This window comes from Amblyomma americanum, chromosome 1 (genome assembly GCF_052857255.1).
Source record: "Amblyomma americanum isolate KBUSLIRL-KWMA chromosome 1, ASM5285725v1, whole genome shotgun sequence".
In the NCBI taxonomy this organism is placed as follows: Eukaryota; Metazoa; Arthropoda; class Arachnida; order Ixodida; family Ixodidae; genus Amblyomma; species Amblyomma americanum.
Genome location: NC_135497.1, coordinates 48,239,141 through 48,261,104, shown reverse-complemented (window position 1 = coordinate 48,261,104; position 21,964 = coordinate 48,239,141).

Sequence of the window (21,964 nt, the reverse complement as noted above, 5' to 3'; positions counted from 1 at the left end):
GAACCTGCTAGAGCTTGTCGATATATTTTAAAATAGGGCTGTAGTGAGCGATAAATTGAAGTCAAGTGGGGTATTTTTCAGGACCTCGCCATAGGCTCCATGCTGTCATAGATCATTGCTCATGGCAAACGCAATATGTAAGCTACATCGATGAAACTCGACTAAATGAAACTTTAAGATGCATTTAACATCTAGGCGAGAGAGCTAATTTCTAACTGTTATGCGCGAAGAAATATCAATTTTTATTTTTCGTCGCCATTGAGTTACGCGCCGCCGCGCCGCCGGCTGTCGCGAGATGGCGCGACCGGTTTTTCGAGGCGCATGGTCCAGAATCCTGGGGATGATAACTACTCAATGCTTCAGGAAAACGAAGGAATCATTTCCAAAATTTCATGTCCTCCAAAGTGAGGAAACAGAAAAAACGGCAAGAACTATGTCCCCATTCTTAGTCTCAAAATGTCTGACTGATGCCATCAGCCCAGGCTACAAACTGTGAAAAATGCCCAATGGTGTCCTACTACTTGAACTAAAAGACATTGTACAATGCTCCAAACTTTCTAACCAAGTGCAAATTGGGGACAACATTGTGTCTATCACTGCACACCGAACCTTGAACACCGTCCGTGGTGCGATTTCTGAAACAGATTTTATCCACCTCACTGAGGAAGAGATGCTGGAAGGCCTCAAGAATCAAAATGTCATAAACGTACACCGTATAAAGATAAGAAAAAAGGACAAAGAAATCCCAACGAAACACATAGTCCTCACGTTCAACTGCAGCACACTTCCAGAGTCCATAGAAGCAGGCTTTTTGAAAATAAATGTACACCATTACATTCCAAATCCACGAAGGTGTTTCAATTGTCAAAGGTATGGACACGGGTCACAGAGTTGTCGTGGCTACAAAACGTGCCCGAAATGTGCCTCAAAAGACCATGCTTCCGATAACTGTGAAGGAGCAGCATTTCACTGCGCAAACTGCGGAGATGATCACCAAGCATATTCAAGGTCATGTCAAACATGGAAGAATGAAAAAGATATCATTACAATGAAACAAATCAAAACGTCACATTCGAGGAAACGAGACGATTCTTCCACGCGAAGAACACTTTCACCTTCTCTGCAAAAACAACCTTTGCTGATATGGTGCGCGGGGGCCGTGCGCCACACAGCACTCCGGCATCTGCCAAGACCACGCTCAGTGAGCCTATGGCAGAGCCACCCACGCCCCAGGCAGAGACAGCGAAAGCTGATCTGCCATCCCCAAAGCAGGGAGATCCATCCAATGGGTCGGCCTCCCGCAGGACTTCCCCCCAACGGGCGAGGCCTAAAAATGAGACATCCGCGGCTTCGTGGTCCTCCAGCTCCTCTCTTAAGGTGAGTGATATAACTCCCAGTCCGTCTGATTTGAAGCGGCGCAACAGCTCTCTCGAGCAAAACAAAAAGGCAGACCCCTAATTACGGGCCCAGAAAAGTAAATTCCTTCCGCTCCTTTCCCACTCAACAACACGAACATGACTTTTGTGATTCAGTGCAACTGTCGAGGATTGCTGAGGAACTACAGTGACGGAACACATATTTTAGGGTTAATATTGCCCATTGCTTTGTGCCTTCAGGAGACCAATCTTGGTCCGCAACATGTGAATATCTTAAAACACTATAAAACTTATCGACGCGATCGCGATCAGTCAAATAGACTCTCGGGTGGCGTCGCAGTTCTCATTCAAAGCGGCGTTCCTCCTCAAGAAATCAAACTTAACACAAAACTTGAGGCAGTTGCAGTTAGCGTCGTTACCTAAAAATAACAGTATGTTCTGCATATCATCCCCCGCACATCACATTAAAAATCGTAGATTTAGAAGGCCTGATTGATGAACTGCCGGAGCTTATCTGGCAGTTGACGATTTTAACGCTCACTCCCCATTTCGGGGATGCGAACGATGTGACTCAATGGGACAAATAATCGAAGATTTTATTCTCTCAAATATTATGTCTTTTAAATACGGGAAAAGCCACTTATTTTGCCCAAGCTCGGCAAAAACGAGCTTCCTCGATTTAGCTTTCGCATCACCATCGCTTTTTAACGATTTTAAATGGGATGTTTTAAATGACCCGCTGGGAACTGATCACCTACCTACTATCATCAGCCTCTCATCGTCTAATCTAGTCATCCCCACAAGACCACGGCGCTGGAAACTTCACCTCGCCAACTGGTCACTTTTCACAGCAAGTGCAACGCTAGAAAAAGAATTTTGTGAAGACCTCAGTATAGACGAAATTAATGAAAAGTTTGCTACATGCATAATATCGGACGCTACACTAGCCATACAACAAACAACAAGACTCGTACACAAAAAAAACATAAAGTATTATGGACACAAGAATTCACATTGGGAAAAAAAATAAAGCTTGGGGCTCTCTGCGTCGGTATCCCACAGCGCAAAACTTGATTACCTTTAAGAGGGCCAAGGGCAGAGCGCGATTCGTTCCAAGAAATGCCGAGAAATCCTCGTGGCAGAAATATGTATCGTCAATAAACAGCTCAATAACCTCAAAAAATGTGGGAAAATTTTCGTAGATTCAGTATTGACCATACCCCTTTCACACTTCCTCTATTGACTACACCGGGTACACAAACATCATTAGAAGAACAGGCCAACATACTTGGTGAGCATTTTGCTGAAGTTTCCAGTTCGTCCAATTACACAAACACGTTCCAGAAGTACAAAGCAATAACAGAAAAACAAAAACTTCCATTTGCAGCAGGTATGCACGAGGACTACAATCAACCCATCACACTCCAGGAATAGAATAGGGTATTATCTTCTGGTAAAAAGGCAGCACCCGGCCCAGATAATGTGCATTACACTATGCTTGCCCATTTCTCTGAAGCAGCCGTGCAGGCATTGTTGAAATTTTTAAAAAATATGGACAACAGGGAATATACCTGAGGAGTGGAAGAAAGCAATAATAGTACCTTTTCTGAAACCCGGAAAACCACCACCAAGTCCTAACAATTACAGACCGATAGCCCTCACGAGCTGCGTTGCTAAATCTTTAGAAAGCATAATAAACATTACACTGACCCTCACACTTGAATCTCGTCGACTCTTAGATGTACATCAATGTGGATTTAAGAAAGCATGCTCGACCACTGATCAGCTTGTGCACCTAGAAAATACCATCCGGGAGGTGTTCATCCACAAACAACACTGTATCGGGGTCTTCGATTTGGAGAAGGCCTATGATACCACGTATAAGTTCAGCATCCTCCATGACCTAGCAGAGCTGGGGATCCGCGGCAGGACGCTGAACTGCTTGAGCGACTTCCTCACTAACCGTACATTCAGAATCTGTCCAGGATCAACTCTGTTAATGACATTCACCCAAGAGAATGGCGTACCCCAGGGATGCATTTTAAGTACGACACTCTTCAGAGTAAAAATTGATTCTTTAGCCAAATAATACCCAAGTCCGTAATATATTCAGTTTATGTAGATGATCTACAGATAGCACACACTTCTTCCAGCATACTGTCCTGCGAGAGACAAATAGAAATCACACTAAATAAACTGGCTGCTTGGGCAGAGAAAAATAGATTCAAGTTATCTCCTCAAAAAACAGTAGCTGTTCTGTTCTCATTACGACGAGGCCCACAGGTCGATCCCAACCTGTGCTTGAATCAAACCACACTGCCAATCAAACAAGAACATAATTTAGGCGTCACCTTTGACAAGACACTTACATTTCTATCACACATTAACAACCTTAAAAAGAAAGCATCCAAAGCCCTCAATGTATTAAAGATACTCTCGCGAAAACCGTGGGGGTCCGATAGAGCATGCGTATTACAAATATACTGCTCTTTGGTGCGCTCCAAGCTGGAGTACGGGTGCATAGTATATGGTTCAGCAATAACATCCTACTTGAAACGACTGGATCCTGTTCATAATCTTGGTCTGCCCTATCAACTGGAGCATATAGAAGATCCCCGGTAAATAGTCTTTATGTTGAAGCTAATGAGCCCACACTACAGGATAGGAAAGTCACACTTACATGCACGTACATCCTAAAAACCCATTGTCTTCCTAAACATCTCTGCTATTCCATTGTTACCAAGTGCCCATCTAGAAGATAATTCAATAATAAACCACATTTTATCAGGCCAATAATTATGCGCTTTGAAGACAAATGTGAAGAGTTAGCAGTGCTGGACGCACTACCGAATATTGCACAAAGACATGAATATCTGCCACCATGGTACAGCCTCCCTTCGGTGTGTGACTTCTCACTGACACATGTAAACAAAGAGGAAATGCCACACGAGCACATACTGCAAGAGTTCTTTGCACTACAAGAAAAATGTGACACCTACACTTAATTTCACACTGATGGCTCAAAAACAGAAAGTCATGTCGGAAGTGCTGTAAGTAAGGGAAAAACGAAAAAATGATACGATTGCCACAGTATGCATCGGTATACACTGCGGAGTGTCATGCCATCTTTGTAGCCGTAGAACAAATAGTAAAACAAAACATTAAAAATAGCATCATTTATACCAATTCACTGAGCAAGCTCAAAGCGCTGCACTCTACAAATTCTGCTGAACCCACAATAGGAAAAATCATACATGACATAGTTAAAATCACAAAGCAAAAACATAACATTACATTCGTCTCGGTCCCTAGCTATGTTGGAATTCTAGGTAATGAGAGAGCAGATGCTTGCGCAGTGGAAGCTCGAATTTGTCATATAAAACAAGTTAACATACCGCAGAGAGGTTTTTCTTAATTACTGCACAGTAAAATCAGGAATAAGTGGCAGGTTGCATGGGACGAACAGACAAACAACAAACTACATTCTATAAAGCCAGTTTGGGGAGAATGAAGATCATGTAAACATCAGGAACGTTTCACGGAAGTTATTTTGTGTCGACAAAGCATTGGGCCCACATACCTTACACACAACTTCTTACTGACAAAAGAAAAGACAAACCTCTCTGCGAATTGTGTGGCGATGAACTCACGGTAAACCACATTTTAATTTATGCACAAAACTGGAGCATCTGAGGAAAAAATATTTCACAACATTCTACAATGAATACATCCCACTACACCCCATGTTACTTTTGGGTGATCAAGCACCGATTGATTTTTCAAGCATTTTTTAATTTCTCAGAGAAGCCAATGTTTTAAACAAACTTTAGATACAAAAAGCATAACCTGTAACAAAAGCTCTAACCGTGTGTTTGGCGCATCATAGCCTCAGTTGCTTTTACGCCATTAAAATCAATTTAACTAACTCAAGGATGTGGATGAATAGTTTAGCTCTTCAACACGATGGCAAGGCGGGCGAGTTGGTGGTACATATTTAAAAAAATTTAACAGCATAGAACACGGAGACTTCAAGCATAGAAAACACAGGACAAGTGCTTGTCCTGTGTTTTCAATCCTTGAAGTCCCCGTTTTCCGCACTGTTATGTTTTAGTTCATCAGTTTCCTTTTCTGAAAAATTCTGTGGCAGGAGGTTTTAATACATGTCAGCCCACCCCTCATGTAATACTCCCTTGTGGGCTTTTGAGATACAAATAAATAAAAAAGTAGTGCCCTTTCAAACAGTATAATTTGAAAATTTTGTGCAAAATTTTCAGTAGCCCCATCAGGGAGTGTTTGCCCAGAACTTGTAGTGATTGCTTAATGTCACTTGGCCCCAAGAACCAGACAGTTAACCAATTGCCCTTGTGCCTCTTGATGAGAAAATCTGAGAGGTAAAATTGACAATTTACCATAGCTGTGAACAGTAATGAGCTTGATGTATTGCCGAAGAGAATCAAGGTCATCTACTTGAGAGTGGTATGAATGGTTGGTTAGAGCATAGATGGCTTAACATCATCTTTCATATCTTAATAGATGTGGCATTGCTGGCATGTGCAATTAAAAATTTGTTTCGATGTGTGGCTGGTGAGCTGTCAGCTTGGGCATGACAAAGTTGTAAGCTCAACCAGAAGTACGTGTGCTGTTTGAGCTCAAGGCAAAGAGCTTTGAGCGATTCCACTGCACTACGTCTTTGTTGTACATTTGGCTTTCGTGGGGCTCCAACTTCCTCCTTCCCCCACTCCTGTTAGAATGTCGCCATGGGGCCGCGCGAAAGGGGTGGGGTGTAATTAGAGCAGTGGCATAGTCATAAGGTTCATCCGAACAGCACTGCATAAGGCTTGTTTGCTGGATTGGCCTCGCAGTCAGAACTGAAGTGAGTTATGAGTGGGCCATTGTGGAAAAAGACAGTAGAGCAGCGGAAAACATGTCATGAATGGTGGAGAGCTTTAGTTTGGAGGCAACCTTTGATGTCTGTGTTGCCATTCTGGTCAAAGTTATCTGTGAGACCATCAAGGGCAGCACCTGTTCTGAACGCATCACATAGCAATAGAGCACAGCTTCAATTTTATAGTTGGCTCATGGGCGTATGAATGCAGGAGGTGAATTAATCGGTTCAGATTTCACATTGAGACGCATCAAATTCAGCAACCTTAGTACTAACAGGTACAGTAAAACCTCATTAAAGCGCATCTCGTGGCACTGCGGAAAAACTATGTGCAAAGCGGCAATATTGTCACGAATCCGACGAAGCTGTCAGGGGGACCAGGAACGGAAAGGTCGCGTTATAGGCGAGTGGCCATTAAAATCATTTCACTGCCATCATTCATCGCCGCTTATTATTCGGCTGCTCGCTACGTAACATTTGGTCTGAGATGCGGGGTATCATCCCCATCCCGGTCCTGGAGCTTCGGAGTCCTCCGCCGGCCGTGTGCACCTGGTTCACCCCGCCCGGCTGTGCCCCAGTCCACCGGACCTGAACCGGCCTCGCTGCTCACTCCAGCCACGTCCCCTGCCCTGACCACAAGACATGTTGACATGACTACGCTGCGGCGACATGAGACACTGCCCACACGTGAGGACACCACCCCCCTGCCCATGCCGTTCGGTGCGCCTAAGGGCTTCGGCCGTCGACTCCTGGCGACCTGTGACCTGGAAGCTTCGTGGACCAGGAATCATTCACGCATATCTTTCATCGTGGCGGCCAGCACTTCCCCCCATGCCATTTCTGTGGTACCGTCCTCTGAACTCATCTCCACTGAGCGCATCTCTCCGTCGGCGTCCTCTTCTATTCACTATCGGGACGATCGCTCGGCAGCTCCGGCTAGTGTCACGAAAACGACAAGGCTGGCAGTGGCGCGGGAACAGAAAGGTCGCGCTTTAGGCGAGCGGCCATTAAAATCATCTCACTCCCATTGTTCATCGCCGCTTATTATTCGGCTCGTCGCCACGTAACAATATTCCCAAACTGTAAGCAGTCTGAGTATATCCGTTGACCTGGTGAAAGATGATACCTGAGGCATTTCAAAGAATGCGGAGGTGAAACCTTTTAATCACATGGCTACTAGCGCAGCCTCGAAGGCATATAAGCCAGGTCCCGGGTCTCAGCTGCTCTATTAATAATTTGGAGGCGAAACCTTTTAATCACATAGCTACGAGTGCAGCCTCAAATGCATGTAACGTCCCGTGTCCCAGCTGATCTATTAGGCCGTATTTGAGTGAGCAAGCAAGTGTCTAGTACGCCTGCAATTTTTTCCAACAGTACAGGTTTAGCTGTCCTCAGCTTCCATGTAGGCATTACTTTCATTGGATGGCGTTTTGCCAATGATGGCAGCAACATTGTCGATACCAAACTGTGCTGAAGAAGTCTTGGACTGCAGTGTCTAATACATCACCAATCATGCAAAAAATTGAGTCTCTATAATGCCTCCTCTGCAACAAAAATGCCTCTTGTAAACAGGAGGTATTTAGGAATACCTGCTCTATTCCGAGGCCTGGATTGGGAACAGTTGGGGATACAAGTTACTGGAGAACACCTTAGTAATCTGCGATTCACAGGTGATATAGCTAAGTCACTCAGGAGATGAACTGCAAAGCAAGATCAGTGAGCAGAATGGTGGGTCTAAAGAATTAAAGGAGTAGAGACACCTAACTTTCAGGTGCTTGTTTTTTGTTTGTAATAACGCGTAAGGCATTGTTAAACATGGATTACCACCTGGTATTCTTCTATAACCACTAAATAATTAAAATCGCATTTCTTTCTCGTGCTGTTTCAGTCTCAGTTTCAACAGCCGAATGAGGACTGTGACGCCAACGTGTGCGCACATGTTACGTGAGACATGAAAAAACTCCAATATAATCACTGCTTCCACATTAGTTGTCATTTCGGCTCTTGAGGAAGGCTGGCTTCAGCACTGCAGTAAATTATAACGAAGAAGCAGCGATTATATGGGCGTTTTTTTATGCGTCACGTGACACAAAATCACTTTTTGACGTCGCCACCATTGTTCGGATGTTGAAACTGAAACAGCATGACTGAAAAAATTATAAATTATTTAGCGGCCGTGGGCAAATATTACATGGTGATTCATGCGTAGTAGTATTTTCCACATCATTGTAGAGCAGAAAACATGCCACCACAATTACGTGCATATACTCCTTTAACATGAAGAAAAACCAAATGTAAAATTCTCTTGTCCATTCCCTCCATGCAAATGATGTGTGGTGTATAGTATTGTTACGTGGTGGCCGGCCAAAGAATGAGGCGCAACGAACGATGGCAGAGATATGATTTGCATGGAGGGAATGGCCGAGTGCTCTGTAGCGAGTGCTCGGTACCGCACCACTGCCAGCTTTGTCGACTTTGTCACAATATTCCTTTTTGTCATGAATATTGTCACATGCAGGAAACTGGGTGGTGTATCATCGTTTGCGTAAGAACGTAAGGACACTGACAAGTTCCCTAGGCATCTGTTGACCACACGTCATACATGGCAAAATAACTTTTGAAAAGTAATTAAATTTCATTACTAGTTACTTTCCTAGAAATCTCACAGCAGTAATTAAATTACATTACAAATTTTGCTATCAAAAACTAATGACATGACATTAATTACCTGCCTCAAGTAATAAAAATTACTTCTTGGTTATGATGCTAAAATGTTGCGCATTGCATAGATTGTGCAAAATTTCTAGTTTTTTGTTTGCACCGCCACTGAGCTTGAAAATGGGCGTTGGAAATTTTGCCCCTTTAGTCAATTTGATTAGCCACTTTGCTGATATAGATGGTCTTTCTCATGTCACTCTTTAATCAGAAGTACATCATTCAATGTGTAATATCGTCCCACCATCCTGGTTTTGAAGAATTTGTCATCCGCGTAAACAGCGGGAGTACATTGACTGCTTATCCACGCATCATCCCAGAAGTGCACAGGGGCGCAGAGAAGCTGCCAATTCTGCTGATGTTGAATTGATTTGTTCTGGAGGCAAGTTGGTGGAAATAAATTGCATGTCGCTGGGACGCTGTTGCCTTTGTTGCCCTTGAGTTAGAAATAGGGCTTCAAATGAGGCCATAAAATACCGGCAACTCATAACTAACTTTCTTAGACGTGTCAGTTGAGACTTCTTGTCAGTGCGGCGATGTCAAAGTACTTGCCCAAGCACTCGCAGTGCGTCTGTGCAAAGGTGCCAGTGACATGCTTTGGTCATGGAGCTCTTCTGGCGACCATGCAGTGCGTTTGTGTGTGAGACCATATGCAGTGCAGGAAGCTGCGTAGCAGTCCTATGATTGATATGCAGACTGTTCACAAAGGCAGTGCTGGTGCCTGCGCGCACATCAACTCTCGTCCGCGTGCGCCGCTTGCCTGGGGTTCTGGCTATTACTGGTTGCGCGCTTTTAAGGCAGAAGCCTTAAGTGGCCTATTAACGTCGACACGCGGCGTTGTTGACGATGTCCACGAAAAATTGTCCACAACCCCCAGTGACATCAGCAAGGAGAAAAATTTTTCCGGGGGTGCAGAGAATTGAACCAAGAGCCTTCAGATTATGAGGCGATAGCACAACCCATGGGCCACAAAACCGCATTGCTTCGTGGGGATTAATGATTCATTTAATGTATGTGTTGCCCTATGACTCTATGTTAATGAGTAGTTGTGTCACTAGGAAGGAAGAAAACATTATAAATTAAAAAGTGAATGTTTTTCGCCTTCAAAGCATGGACGTAGTCTCTAGTGCCCTCCATAATTTATTCATGCTTTGGGAGTCGCCGCGGTGGCTCATTGGTTACATGGTGCTCAGCTGCTAACCCGAAAGACTCTGGTTTGATCCCGGCCGCAGCAGTCTCATTTCGGTGAAGGTTAAATGCTATAGGCCCGTGTACTGTGCGATGTCAGTGCACGTTAAAGAACGCCAGGTGGCCAGATACCCGGAGCCCTTCACTATGGGGTCCCTCATAGCCCGAGTCGATTGCTTTGGGATGTTAAACCCTCATAAACTGCATCTTCGCTTTGTATATGCTTCTCTCCGCAAATTCGAGGCCAAAGCATGGCAGATACGAGGAGAAACATGGACTCGGTATGCAGCAAAAGTTATATCTCTAATAATTAATAATGTTTCATGAAATTACTGCTTGAAAGCAGTTCATTACATTAAAAATTACGACGCCACAACAGTAATGAATTACATTAAAAATTACAGAGAAAAGTAATTTATTTACTCTAATTTTATTACAGTAATTTAATTGCTGGCTAGTCGTCCACACACTGATTTCAAGGTGATTGCACACTGCTTTTAATTCAATGCGAAATCCTGACATGGTAGCTTCTGCAAATGGTACGAAGCAACGACTTTTGCATTTTTAAGGCAAAGGTTTGTGCCACCTTCCCTTTTATTTTTGTCTCCCCCCCCCTTTTTCCACCAAATTTTTTTTTTCGGATGATATGAATGCAATGTTTTAGCAACAAGCTTGAATTAGAACGTATGAAATTTTTTTTGCTGGTCTGTACGTGACTGTCTCTATGTCCAGGTTTTGCGCCATTTCCCAGTCCCTGGCATTTATTGGCACTTTCACTTCATTAAAACTTTTCTGAATGTGGTGGCACAAATTTTGAAAAGTTCCTTTTCTACCGCTTGCAAGTTGTTTCCATATTTTTGTTTTCCATGGAGGTGAAGTTTCATGGCACGTCCAGTCCGTAAACTATTTTTTACCGTTCTCAGATACTTTGTACCGTTACAATTTTGCATTGTGGAAGAGCCGCAGCTGCTCTTAAGATACTTTGTGTCCTTGCCTTTGTGCAGGGCAGCAGGAACGTCTTCTCCGCAGTGCTAAAGTGCATATGGAAAAAGCATCCAAAATTGATGACTAGCTTGGCTAGCATTTTCTCTTGGTCTCTGAATGCATTATATGGTCATAATTTGTCAAAATTATGGACAGCTTCCCAGGGAAACGTATCAAAAAGTTATCCAGGATTTGTATTGTGAATAAAAATAGCACAATAGGCATAATGTTTGGTTTTGAGATGCTGCATATTACATGAACCAAGAACAGAACAGCAAGGTTCTACTGTATTTCTTTGAAGCGCTGTGACGGTTTTAATGGGTGTCTAGCAACCTATAATTGTCAAGAGGAATTTCGTTTACCTGAAAAATTCGAGGAATTGCGAGGGATACCGTCAAGAAAGTGGTCAAGTCTGGGAAAAGGACGGACTGAAATTAATTAACCGGGAGGTCTGCTGCAAGTCTTACCGATACTGTGAGTGTCCAGCACATGGTCCGTTCTTATTGGCATGACATATTTTTGTCTCTAACGAGTATTAGGCATGACAGCCTGTCTGTTCTAGCTGTCTTTTTCTTGTCCTCAATTAAGTGAGCATTGTATATGCTGGTTTGTTCTGTACAGGTTACCACACTCCTCATTAAATTGGGTCTGGTACACATGAATAGACACAACTACGTTCAAAAGTATTTTCTGTGGAATAAGCCATAGCCATAGTAATGTGCAGAATTAATGCCCTTTCAGTATACTAATGCGAGGTGCCACGCCACCCCAGTGTGGCATCAAAATCTGGCTATAAATCTTGCTCTCAGACCCCGTCAATCTTGTAGGCTGTTGCAGAAGCAATCAAATAGAGGCTAGTTTCTCTGCGGTTCGAGCTGTGATGACGAGGTCGTAAAAAGCTGTTTCTTTTTGTGGAAATCGCTTGGTGCTTGTCCTGTGGCATTGCTGCTATCGAAAGGGATACCAGAGTGTGCCCTCATTTGAAAAGCAGTGCTTCTCAGTGATGAGCAAACCAATCTTTGTCAGCCCTCTTCTTCAAGGGCTCCTTCTTGAAAGCCTGAAATATTCTTTTGCATTACAATGAGCAGAGTATGGAGCCCCTGAAAGCATGCAGAGTGTTCCGTTTAGACATTTTCCAGAATTTTCTCAAAGTAGAGTTGTTTGTTTCTTTTGTGAAAGCACATGTAATGTCAGCACATATAGCCACCACTCTTATGAACCATTAAAAGAAAGCAAAATCTTGTGAGCATAATTTTAACAAACTTCCAAATCTAAGACTCCGGATCAGCCAGGCACTTTTCGTCTAGTGATAAGGGAAACATCTGCTCAAATGCCTGCACAGATTCCTAGTTGAAATGTGCCAGCATCTGTGGGTCCGTTATGGCCAGGGATTCTAGTGTGGTGAAACCCATACACAAGAGTTAAGCGGGCCATGTCCCGTCAAGAATGCTGCATCTGGGGCAGCATTCCACAGCTGGAGGTGTCACAAGGTAGTGTGGAAGAGGTCGTCTTGTTAATGCTCTCACTCTTGTTTTAGCTTATGCTGCTGTTCATCGATTTTTTTTGTGTCATTATTGTTTCTCAACAATGCCACATCACGTTATACACATTTTTAGTGTCTGAACTCTGACAAGAAGAGCATCTCCACCGCAGCCGTGGCCTCGTGCTTGAGTGCTCACCTCGGCTACGGGAGGTCGTGGGTACAATTCCCGCGGCCTCCCATCCACCGCCAGCCGGTTAATCCAATGGGAACAGGCGGTCTCCGGCCTAGTGCTCGGCTCTCCAGGGGTGCACTGCGTGGGAAGGATAGCCTGCGCCTCAAAATTCCCGTCAAATGCGGGCACAAAAACGACTGCACGTAGTTAAAACCCACAGTTCAAAACTCTCGCCTTGTGCCAGTTACAAAACTTACAACGTTCAAGAAATGTTCACTTCTCTAGCCTCACGAGAGATGTGCCATAGAACTCTCCGCTCACAAACCCCCCTTCGAGCAAAGTGCAGCGGTATTTGCTCGCTACCGTTGTGGCTGGCTCACACGCATCGACAGGTGTGCATGACGGGTTAAAAAATATTGGCGGTAATTAGCTTTGCTTAAACCAGGAGTGATGCGACAGCTGCAGCTGGACGAGTGGAACTTGGCCACGTGACGAACGACGTGATCAGCCACGGCACCACGCCGCCGGCAGCTGCTCTGCACCACGTGACAGCATGGCGGCGCCACCACGCTGAGGGCTCGAAATGCTACCGTAGTGCAGCTATCACTACAAAAAAGATGGCCTTCTACCGCACAAGGCGGATTTAGGGTTGCTTGGCGGCGGAACTTCTCAGATCCTTCAAGGCAACGGTTTGCTCGAAGACCCTTTTCCTCAGCATCTCACCCTAGATCAACCGAGCACCATGCCGGGGGAAATCTTGTACCCATTAAAAAAGTAGTGGGTACCCGGCGGCACTGGGAATCGAACACAGCGCCTCCCGAATGTGAGGCGGATGCTTTACCACAAGGCCGCGCTTCGGTGCTATGATCTTCGCCAAAAGTCCGGAAGTGAAACGCCCAAAAGATTGTCGTTCGGCAGCATACAAAGTCAAGCTGTCATGTTTTTTTTTCCTGAACACAGTTGTGGCTCAAACTACCATTCTACATCATTTCCCCTCATTCATTGCGATGCTCAGTAAGCTTTGGGATGTGATAAATGATGAGGAGGAATAAAATATTCATGTGAAATGTTGCTTTTCAACATTTCATTTTGTGGAAACATGTTTGTATTGTAATTTCAAATATCTGCCTAAATATTTGAACTACACGAAAAAAAGCATATCGCAGTACTGGCCGGCATTTCAAAAGACCCTGATATGCACAGCATGTGTACGAGAGCAGACGATGCAGCGGTCCTTGTGGCACTACTTTTGGAGCCCACATGATCAGGATTGCTGCTCTTCCTTGGGAGTGACGTCATAGCAGACCCTGACAGAGACCGAATTCGCTCAGTATAAATAATGCGATAATATTTAATGCGCATATTTGAATCGCGGAGCACGTATCACGCGCCTGGTTGGAGTATGCTATGTTTGAAACTAAGAACACTGGAACCAAAGATTTGGTGTCTCCACCTCTTTAAGGCTTTGGGTTTAGCATATGGAGCCTGTGACCTCCGGTGAGCCAGCGTCAAAAGCATTTCAGAAACCCTTTCATTGCTTGTCTTGCCTATTTTTTCTTCATTCTTGGAGCTCTGCCTTGTACACACTTCTTTTTGTGTGTGGTTTCTCCGCCACATCTTGAGCAATGTTTCTTTTATCATTTTTTGAGGATCTTTTTAATTTCCATGCGCAAAGCCACTACAGAAGTGCGTGGGCTGCTGCTATAATTAGTAGGCAGATGTCCTTATCTTTTTCTCTCATATGCATTCCATTTTTTGTGTATTTGTTTGTGGGTTTCTCTCAGTGGTTTATTAGTTGCATTTTATTGTTCTGAGCTTGCATACTTTTTTTCTCTTTTCATGGCATCCAATCCTGTGTATAACTTACACTAGTGGAGGGACTGCAGCAGCCGAGCTTGCATGGCGCGGCATTCTGTGGTCCAAGGCACCTATTTCCCGTTCCAGGCTACTGGCTCAAGAATGTGCCCACAAGTCTGCACCTTGGCCTACAGGCAGTTGCATTAGGCCCACGTCGGCCAGGACTTCTTGCCAAATAAAGTATACCTACCGACACGCCTTGTCAGTAATTAATGAAATGTATGAATAAATGAGTAACAACTTCCTTGGCCGTATCGGAAAACCGTGTTACAAAGGAGCTTTTTTTAACGACCATACCCATCCACCACATTGTTTCCTCTGAGTAACCTACTCATATTTGAGTTAAGTGCTTGTCGTGTGTTGCATCACAGTCTGAAGTGTTGCTGCAGAACCACATATTGCCTTCCTATTTATACCATTGCAGTAGAAAGAGCTCCACAAACTAATGAGGAAAAGAAATTTCGCCAACATACTGCTTTGAGACAACTGCTAAAGGGGTGCTGAAGCCCACTGAAAATGTAAATCAGGTAATAAACAGAATGGTTGTGGGCACTGCACTTCACATGCCTACTTTTAATGCATGGTAGGGGCCAGTTTCATTCAACTCTTTTACAGGTGGGCAGGGCCTTATCTAATTGCATCACCACTGAAGGTTGGATGCTTGTACCCATACCACCACCTTACTCAGCACTTGAGCATTGGCAGTGCTAGGGAAGCTCTTGCTGAACATTGTAAACGAGGCCCTATGAATTGAATGTTATTTGTAGGTATTTTACAACGGGAAGGTAACTGTCCTAGCAGTGCTACTGGGATTGCAACTCGCTGCAAACGAGGCGGATTCTGTAGCACTGGGCTCTTGCTGGCAGTTTGTGAAATTGGTACTACCCGAAACTGCACTGTAAGAGAGCATAAAAAAAACGATGTCTTCCACAGTAATACATGACATAGAAGCCATCACTTGGCTAGTGTATCCATTGCCTTCAGATTCAAGACATCTGCCAGTTTCTATACGGTAGCTTCAGACTTGCACTGGAAAACTACATTTCCTTTGAAGGCACTTTTTGAGCAGGAATTGGACTTAACCTGATTTTCATGATTTATGCTTCGGGTGCACAAACGCGGTAATATCAATCTTTAACTGCTAACAAGAGGCCCTAAATATTTGCTAAATTTGTTTTATAGTCTTCTCTTACTATTGTGATCGATCTTTCCTCAAGCAGAACAGTGGCCTGAGCTAGGTCGCTGAATGAATTTGCATCACCTGTTAAAGTCAGATTAATTTTTGTTGTTCTATCTTTCTCAGCTGCTGAGGGTCATTATTGCCAGAGAGGTGTGTAAGGTGCGTACTGTATACAGACAGTGAAATCGCTTAATTCAAACTGCGGTATTTACAAACTGGCACTTTGCTCCCGTCAAAATCGCTTATTTCAGTGCGACAAAGCTGCCGGTAATATAAGCGTACGCAACGGCCGTACAGCATAGCTGTCCTGACTAATGAAGCATGGCAATGCAGCGTGCTGCATGCGGCCATCGTGGAGAACTACTATTCTACTAGCCCCGTCACACGGTGCTTTCGAAGTGTAGTTTCTCTCCCCAGCTGCACTCCTGTTCCTGTCACGACGTGGGACCAGCTTATTTTAGCACATGCGGGGCCGATAGAGTGGAATCTGTGAGGCGCCGCTATTAACGCTGTCAATGCTGATGAGCGGTCGCAAAAGAATGAATAGACCTCTACCAACCCCTCTGGTCGGGCTCCCTTTATTCCGAACTCAGCGTAAAGAACTATTTTTCGGTCCCCTTAACCTTCGTTTCTAATCAGCATAGTTTGAACAAATTTTCGTTCGCTTAATAGTTTGAAGTATCGAGACGTCGAATGCCTGACCATAGGTACGATGCCATATATATATTTTCCATCCATGGCGCGCGCATAATTTGTCCCTAAATGTAATGATCGTTGGATATATTGTCTTCATCCTCGAAAGACTCGCCGCAAATCTTAAAAGTTTATTATAGCGACAAATTTATATAGAACACTGCTCAAAGAGAGCACGGCTACAAAACCACCGCCGCACACCATACGTTCACTCTTGGCGCTATTAATTCAGTTCCAATAGATAGACCGAAAGTTTTAGCTATAAAAGCGAGCACGAAACAACGAGAGTTCACTGTGTAAGCGTGTGTTTCAGGAAGGATCGCGCATAAAAGGTTTTACCACAAAACGCTCTGATCATAGTGCTTGCATGCGGCACAGCGAAACGGCGATATCATTACGAGATAAAATTCCGCAGCTGGCACTTCTAGCCCTCGCAATGAAAAGATGGAGGATTAATTTTTCCGTTTCCAAAACAAACATCCAATAGAACCCCGCTGTTAAGTCTGCGGTTGCTGCGTTTTCCCGGTGCTACGTTTCTTTCTCATATGAGCCAGGTAGTCCAGCTGCCACAGAAACCCCTGCAACTGAAATTTGATCGCCTATATCTGTTACATAATGCAATTTTTGCATAATTTCTTTGTCGTACGTCGAGAAAGTCTTCTCACGATGGTAGTTTACACCGTCCCGGAATTCGTTCAATGCGCGCGTAATGGCGAAGCCGGCCTCAAAAAGCGAGACTATACACGTACGTACACTCTATATAGGCGCTTTTTCGCCGCTGCGTAAGGCGACTTCTGGAAAGAAGCACCCAGGCCAACGCCAATACACTTACAGACTATGTGATTTTTGTGCGTCTGTTGGCATAGTTACATCACCGCTGCGGCGCTAGCACGAACGACCCAAAGCACAAAAACGAAACTATGTCGCGGCAGACGGCACAATCAGCGCTGTACGAAATGCGGTTGAGTGAATTGGCTCCGACAATTTTGTTTCTACCATCCGCTTTATTCTTGTCACCTGCACCTTAAAATACACAATTTCTAGATTCCAAAAGGCGATGATTTTAGGAGATTAATGCGGCCACCGCGATAACAGCGAAGAAGCGCACGTGTAGCGCATCTTCGCATGCGTACCGCATCTTCGCACGCGTATCGCATCTTCGCACGCTCTAGGCATGCTCCCTCTTAATTGCTAAATTCCTTCCAAAGAGAGTTGCTCAGGCTAACCGAGACTCATCGCAGTGCGTTTCTGAAGCTTTGCGCATGCAGAACGATCGTGAGAACCACACAGCCTTGCTAATTCCAGAGAAGCATATAGTGCATATGTCACAATAATAAAAAACTGCAGGCAACGCTGCACATTTTTTTTCACGCTAAACATTCGGCTACCACGTTTCCTGACTGTTCTGTTTTTTTTTCGCCGTCCCATGAAAAATACGACGGAAATATATTGCATTCAACACTATAATGTTCACATGGCAATATAGTTGGCAAAGTTGCATGCAATCGTTACTTGTGTGTTCAAAAAATGAATTGAAATATAGAAAACACAGTCTTTAAACAAGTGATAGTTACGCGATAAAATGTATGGCTTATTCTAGTGCTCATGAAAAGCTGAATCACTGCACAAGCGGAAATAAGTAATGTTGTAAAAAAAGAAAAAAAGACTGACTGTTGTGTTCAAAACTGAATGGTAAAAAAAGAAACAGGAAAAAAATTTACAGTAACGCAAAAAAAATATCAGTATTCAGCCATGACAAATTTTCCGCCAAAGGACATTCGAATACTAAGAAAAGAAGCGCCAAAAGAGACAAGACGTAAGAAGTGACACGGACAAGCGCTTACTGACAACTGATTTTTATTCAGGGAAACACGCAATATACAGGCGAACAGTACCGGTGATAATCAGAGACGGTAAACGTCATATGGTGTATAGGGCCATAAAAGCGATAAAAGACTTGCATGGTGAATATGTAAAAACGATAAAAAGAGCAATGACACGTGGTGTACAGGCCACATGAAAAGGAAAGTATAAAAGGTTTTTAAAAACAAACATAAATTTCAGTTTTTCAGGCATGCGCAGATGCCAGCTTTTTACACATGTTCCAAATTCACCCGCGGCCTTCTAGGAAAGCCAGTTCACTTTCATAGAGAAATTTTGACGGGTCACTTACGCATTCCAAGCCCTTTCGTTTGATAAAAAACGCCTCTTTTAACTCGCGAGCTAAGCTGTCTCGACTTCTGTCTAAAACAACAGTATCTTCTAAGCGAGGCATGCACTTACATTTTTTACAATGAATCGGAAGATTAGATCCAGTGCCCTTGTCAAGTGATCGATCATGTTCCTTCAAACGCTAGTTTTCTAACGTTGGTGGAATTCTACCTAAGTGCCACGGTGGTCAAATTTGAAAATCGGGTCTACATTCAAAAGAAAGGTATTTGCATAGGTTCTTGTGTGGCGCCTATTTTAAGTAACACTTCTCTCTCAGCTGTTGATGAAGTTTTGGACACTGTTCTGGACAAAGGGAAAGTTCTGAAGGTATTTAGGTATGTCGATGATTTTCTAGTCGTCTTAAACAAACAGGACCCATCGACATACCCTGACACCATGAATGATATTCTAGAAGTATTTAGACAGCAAAGCCATGGATTGGAATTTACCTGTGAACATCCCGAAGGCAAAAAGTTGCAGTTTTTCGACATGGAACTCACCTTGGTACAAGATGGAAATTGCTGGGTGTACCACCCACGGGCTCAAAAAGACCTGTTGTCATATAAGTCATTCCACTCAAAAATAGTCAAACGAGCCATAGCCATATCAGCATTAGAATACTCGATTAAGAGGTCATGTGAACATTGTATGCAAAGGAGCTTTCAACTCCAGATCGAACGGCTGCACAGGGCAGGATTCCCGCAGACCGTCTTGTCGGCAGTAACTGAGTCCTTGCTTCAAAAACTAAAAGGCACAAAAAGGCATCACATTCCGGAGGATTACAGGAGGGTAAAACCTGTAGTCGTCCCGTATTCGCACCGTGTGGCACATAAATTGATGAAGGTGGCGAATAAGCTCAAGGTCCCTGTAGTTTTTTCCGCCCTTTGTAAGCTGGCTTCCTTGTGTCCTCGGATTAATAACCAAAAACCAAAAAAGCAAACTTGTAGAACCAAGCATGCTCGAATGTTTGTCGGATGCAAGGAAGGGGTGGTGTACCAGATCCTGCTCACATGCGGCAAGGTTTACATTGGCCAAACAGGAAGGTTTCTTAACGAGCGTTTGAAGGAACATGACCGATCACTTGACAAGGGCACTGGATCTAATCTTCCGATTCAATGTAAAAAATGTAAGTGCATGCCTCGCTTAGAAGATACTGTTGTTTTAGACAGAAGTCGAGACAGCTTAGCTCGTGAGTTAAAAGAGGCGTTTTTCATCAAACGAAAGGGCTTGGAATGCGTAAGTGACCCGTCAAAATTGCTCTATGAATGTGAACTGGCTTTCCTAGAAGGCCGCGGTTGAATTTGGAACATGTGTAAAAAGCTGGCATCTGCGCATGCCTAAAAAACTGAAATTCATGTTTGTTTTTAAAAACCTTTTATACTTTCCTTTTCATGTGGCCTGTACACCACGTGTCATTGCTCTTTTTATCGTTTTTACATATTCGCCATGAAAGTCTTTTATCGCTTTTATGTCCCTATACACCATGTAACGTTTACCGCCTCTTATTATCACCAGTACTATTCGCCTATATATTGCGTGTTTCCCTGAATAAAAAATCAGTTGTCAGTAAGCGCTTGCCCGTGTCACTTCTTACGTCTTGTCTCTGTGGGCGCTTCTTTTCTTAGTAACATGCACCAACAAGCCCAGCAAAAAGTTCTACTTGAAGATATTCGTAATGTTTAAAACATTTTGGCATCCTAATATTTCTTCCAAATTTCCACAAGAATTGTGGACAATATTAGAATATGCGGTAAAATAATATTATTTTGATCCATGTTTAATATTAGTCTGCTGCTTTGCCAATGCCAAAGACTGATAAAATTTTTCTCAAAACTTGTAATATCTATAAGTACAGTTTGAAACACTTTACGTATAACATAATCAAACTTCTCAATTGTCAAGTTGAGATTTTAGGGCATCGTCAAAGGTGTCTACCACTCATTTAATAAGAGAAAGAGCTGCATTACAACTATCTAACATTAAAATAATAATTAAACTCCAAATCAATGGCCCCAGTTGAAGGATGCATTGTGCTTCTGTAAGTTCCAGTGGTTCCCGTTAAGCTGCTCCCATGACGTGATCCCAGCTCTTTTAACAGCGGTTCAACAAACCTTAACAGAAGCATAAAGTTAGTGTACCTAAGTGCCATGAAATTGTGGCTGCCCATGCGCGTGTCGAGGAGCTCGTTCGAATAGCCAGTACCATACATAAATATCGACACATTAGCAAGATTTATTACAATGAACAAAAGCTTTTCCTTGATGCCAACCAATATGAATTTGCCAATATTGAGTATCTTTGTGACACTTATGGCAGAGTGAAACGTGCCTTCACAATTACTTCTGCTTATATGCATAGCTTTCAATGTGACTTATTATTGTGAAAGTTGGCTTAGATCTGAAGAAATCATATCAGTCTGAGCAGTTAAGGGCATAGGGTAAGCCCTATACTTCCCATGCATTTTAGGCCATGTTGAGGTACATGTTTCTCACTAACTAATAACAGTAGCCTAATAATACATATATCATTGTTTGCCAAATTTTGTGCTCTTTTTACTGAACTAGAATATTTGAAATGTGTTGAAAATTCGATTTTTAATAAAAAATTTTCCGGTAGTACACAAATCTGGCCTTTCTTTGCGCATTTCAAAATTCATAACAGAATAACTGCTCAGTGAAATTGCTTAATTCTAGTTCAGTAGTTGGCAACACTTATGTAGATGATTGCAAAAAAAAATCAGCCGTCTGTCTTGAAAGGCATTGGAAATAATGGTACCTTTGTAAGAAAAAAACACTGTTTTGAGATAATAGAGCGTAAAGAGAAAAAAGATGTGAAAAACCATTTTTTATTCGCAGAAACGCCTTCATAGTAATTGGTTTAATAGCCCCCTGCTTCGTAGTCACTGTCGCTGTCATTTTTTCGCTTTTCGGCTTGTCGTTTTGACTGTCCGGCCTCTTTTGTAAGCTGTCGTGTTGCTCGGTCCGCAAAGTACATGCGCTTATGGTCAGCTTCCCTCAGCCACTTGATGGTGTTGCTCCCTGGGTTCAATCCACACGCCTTCAAAACGTTGGCCCGTGCGATGCTACCATCATTAAATGAAAGAACAGCATCCAGTGTTGCCATCCGTAGGGTCCGAAGCCTAACAAACACATTCTTTGGCGCGCCTTCCCAAACAACATGGTTGAACGACTCAATTGCATTTTGAGTTCGCCCATGCAGG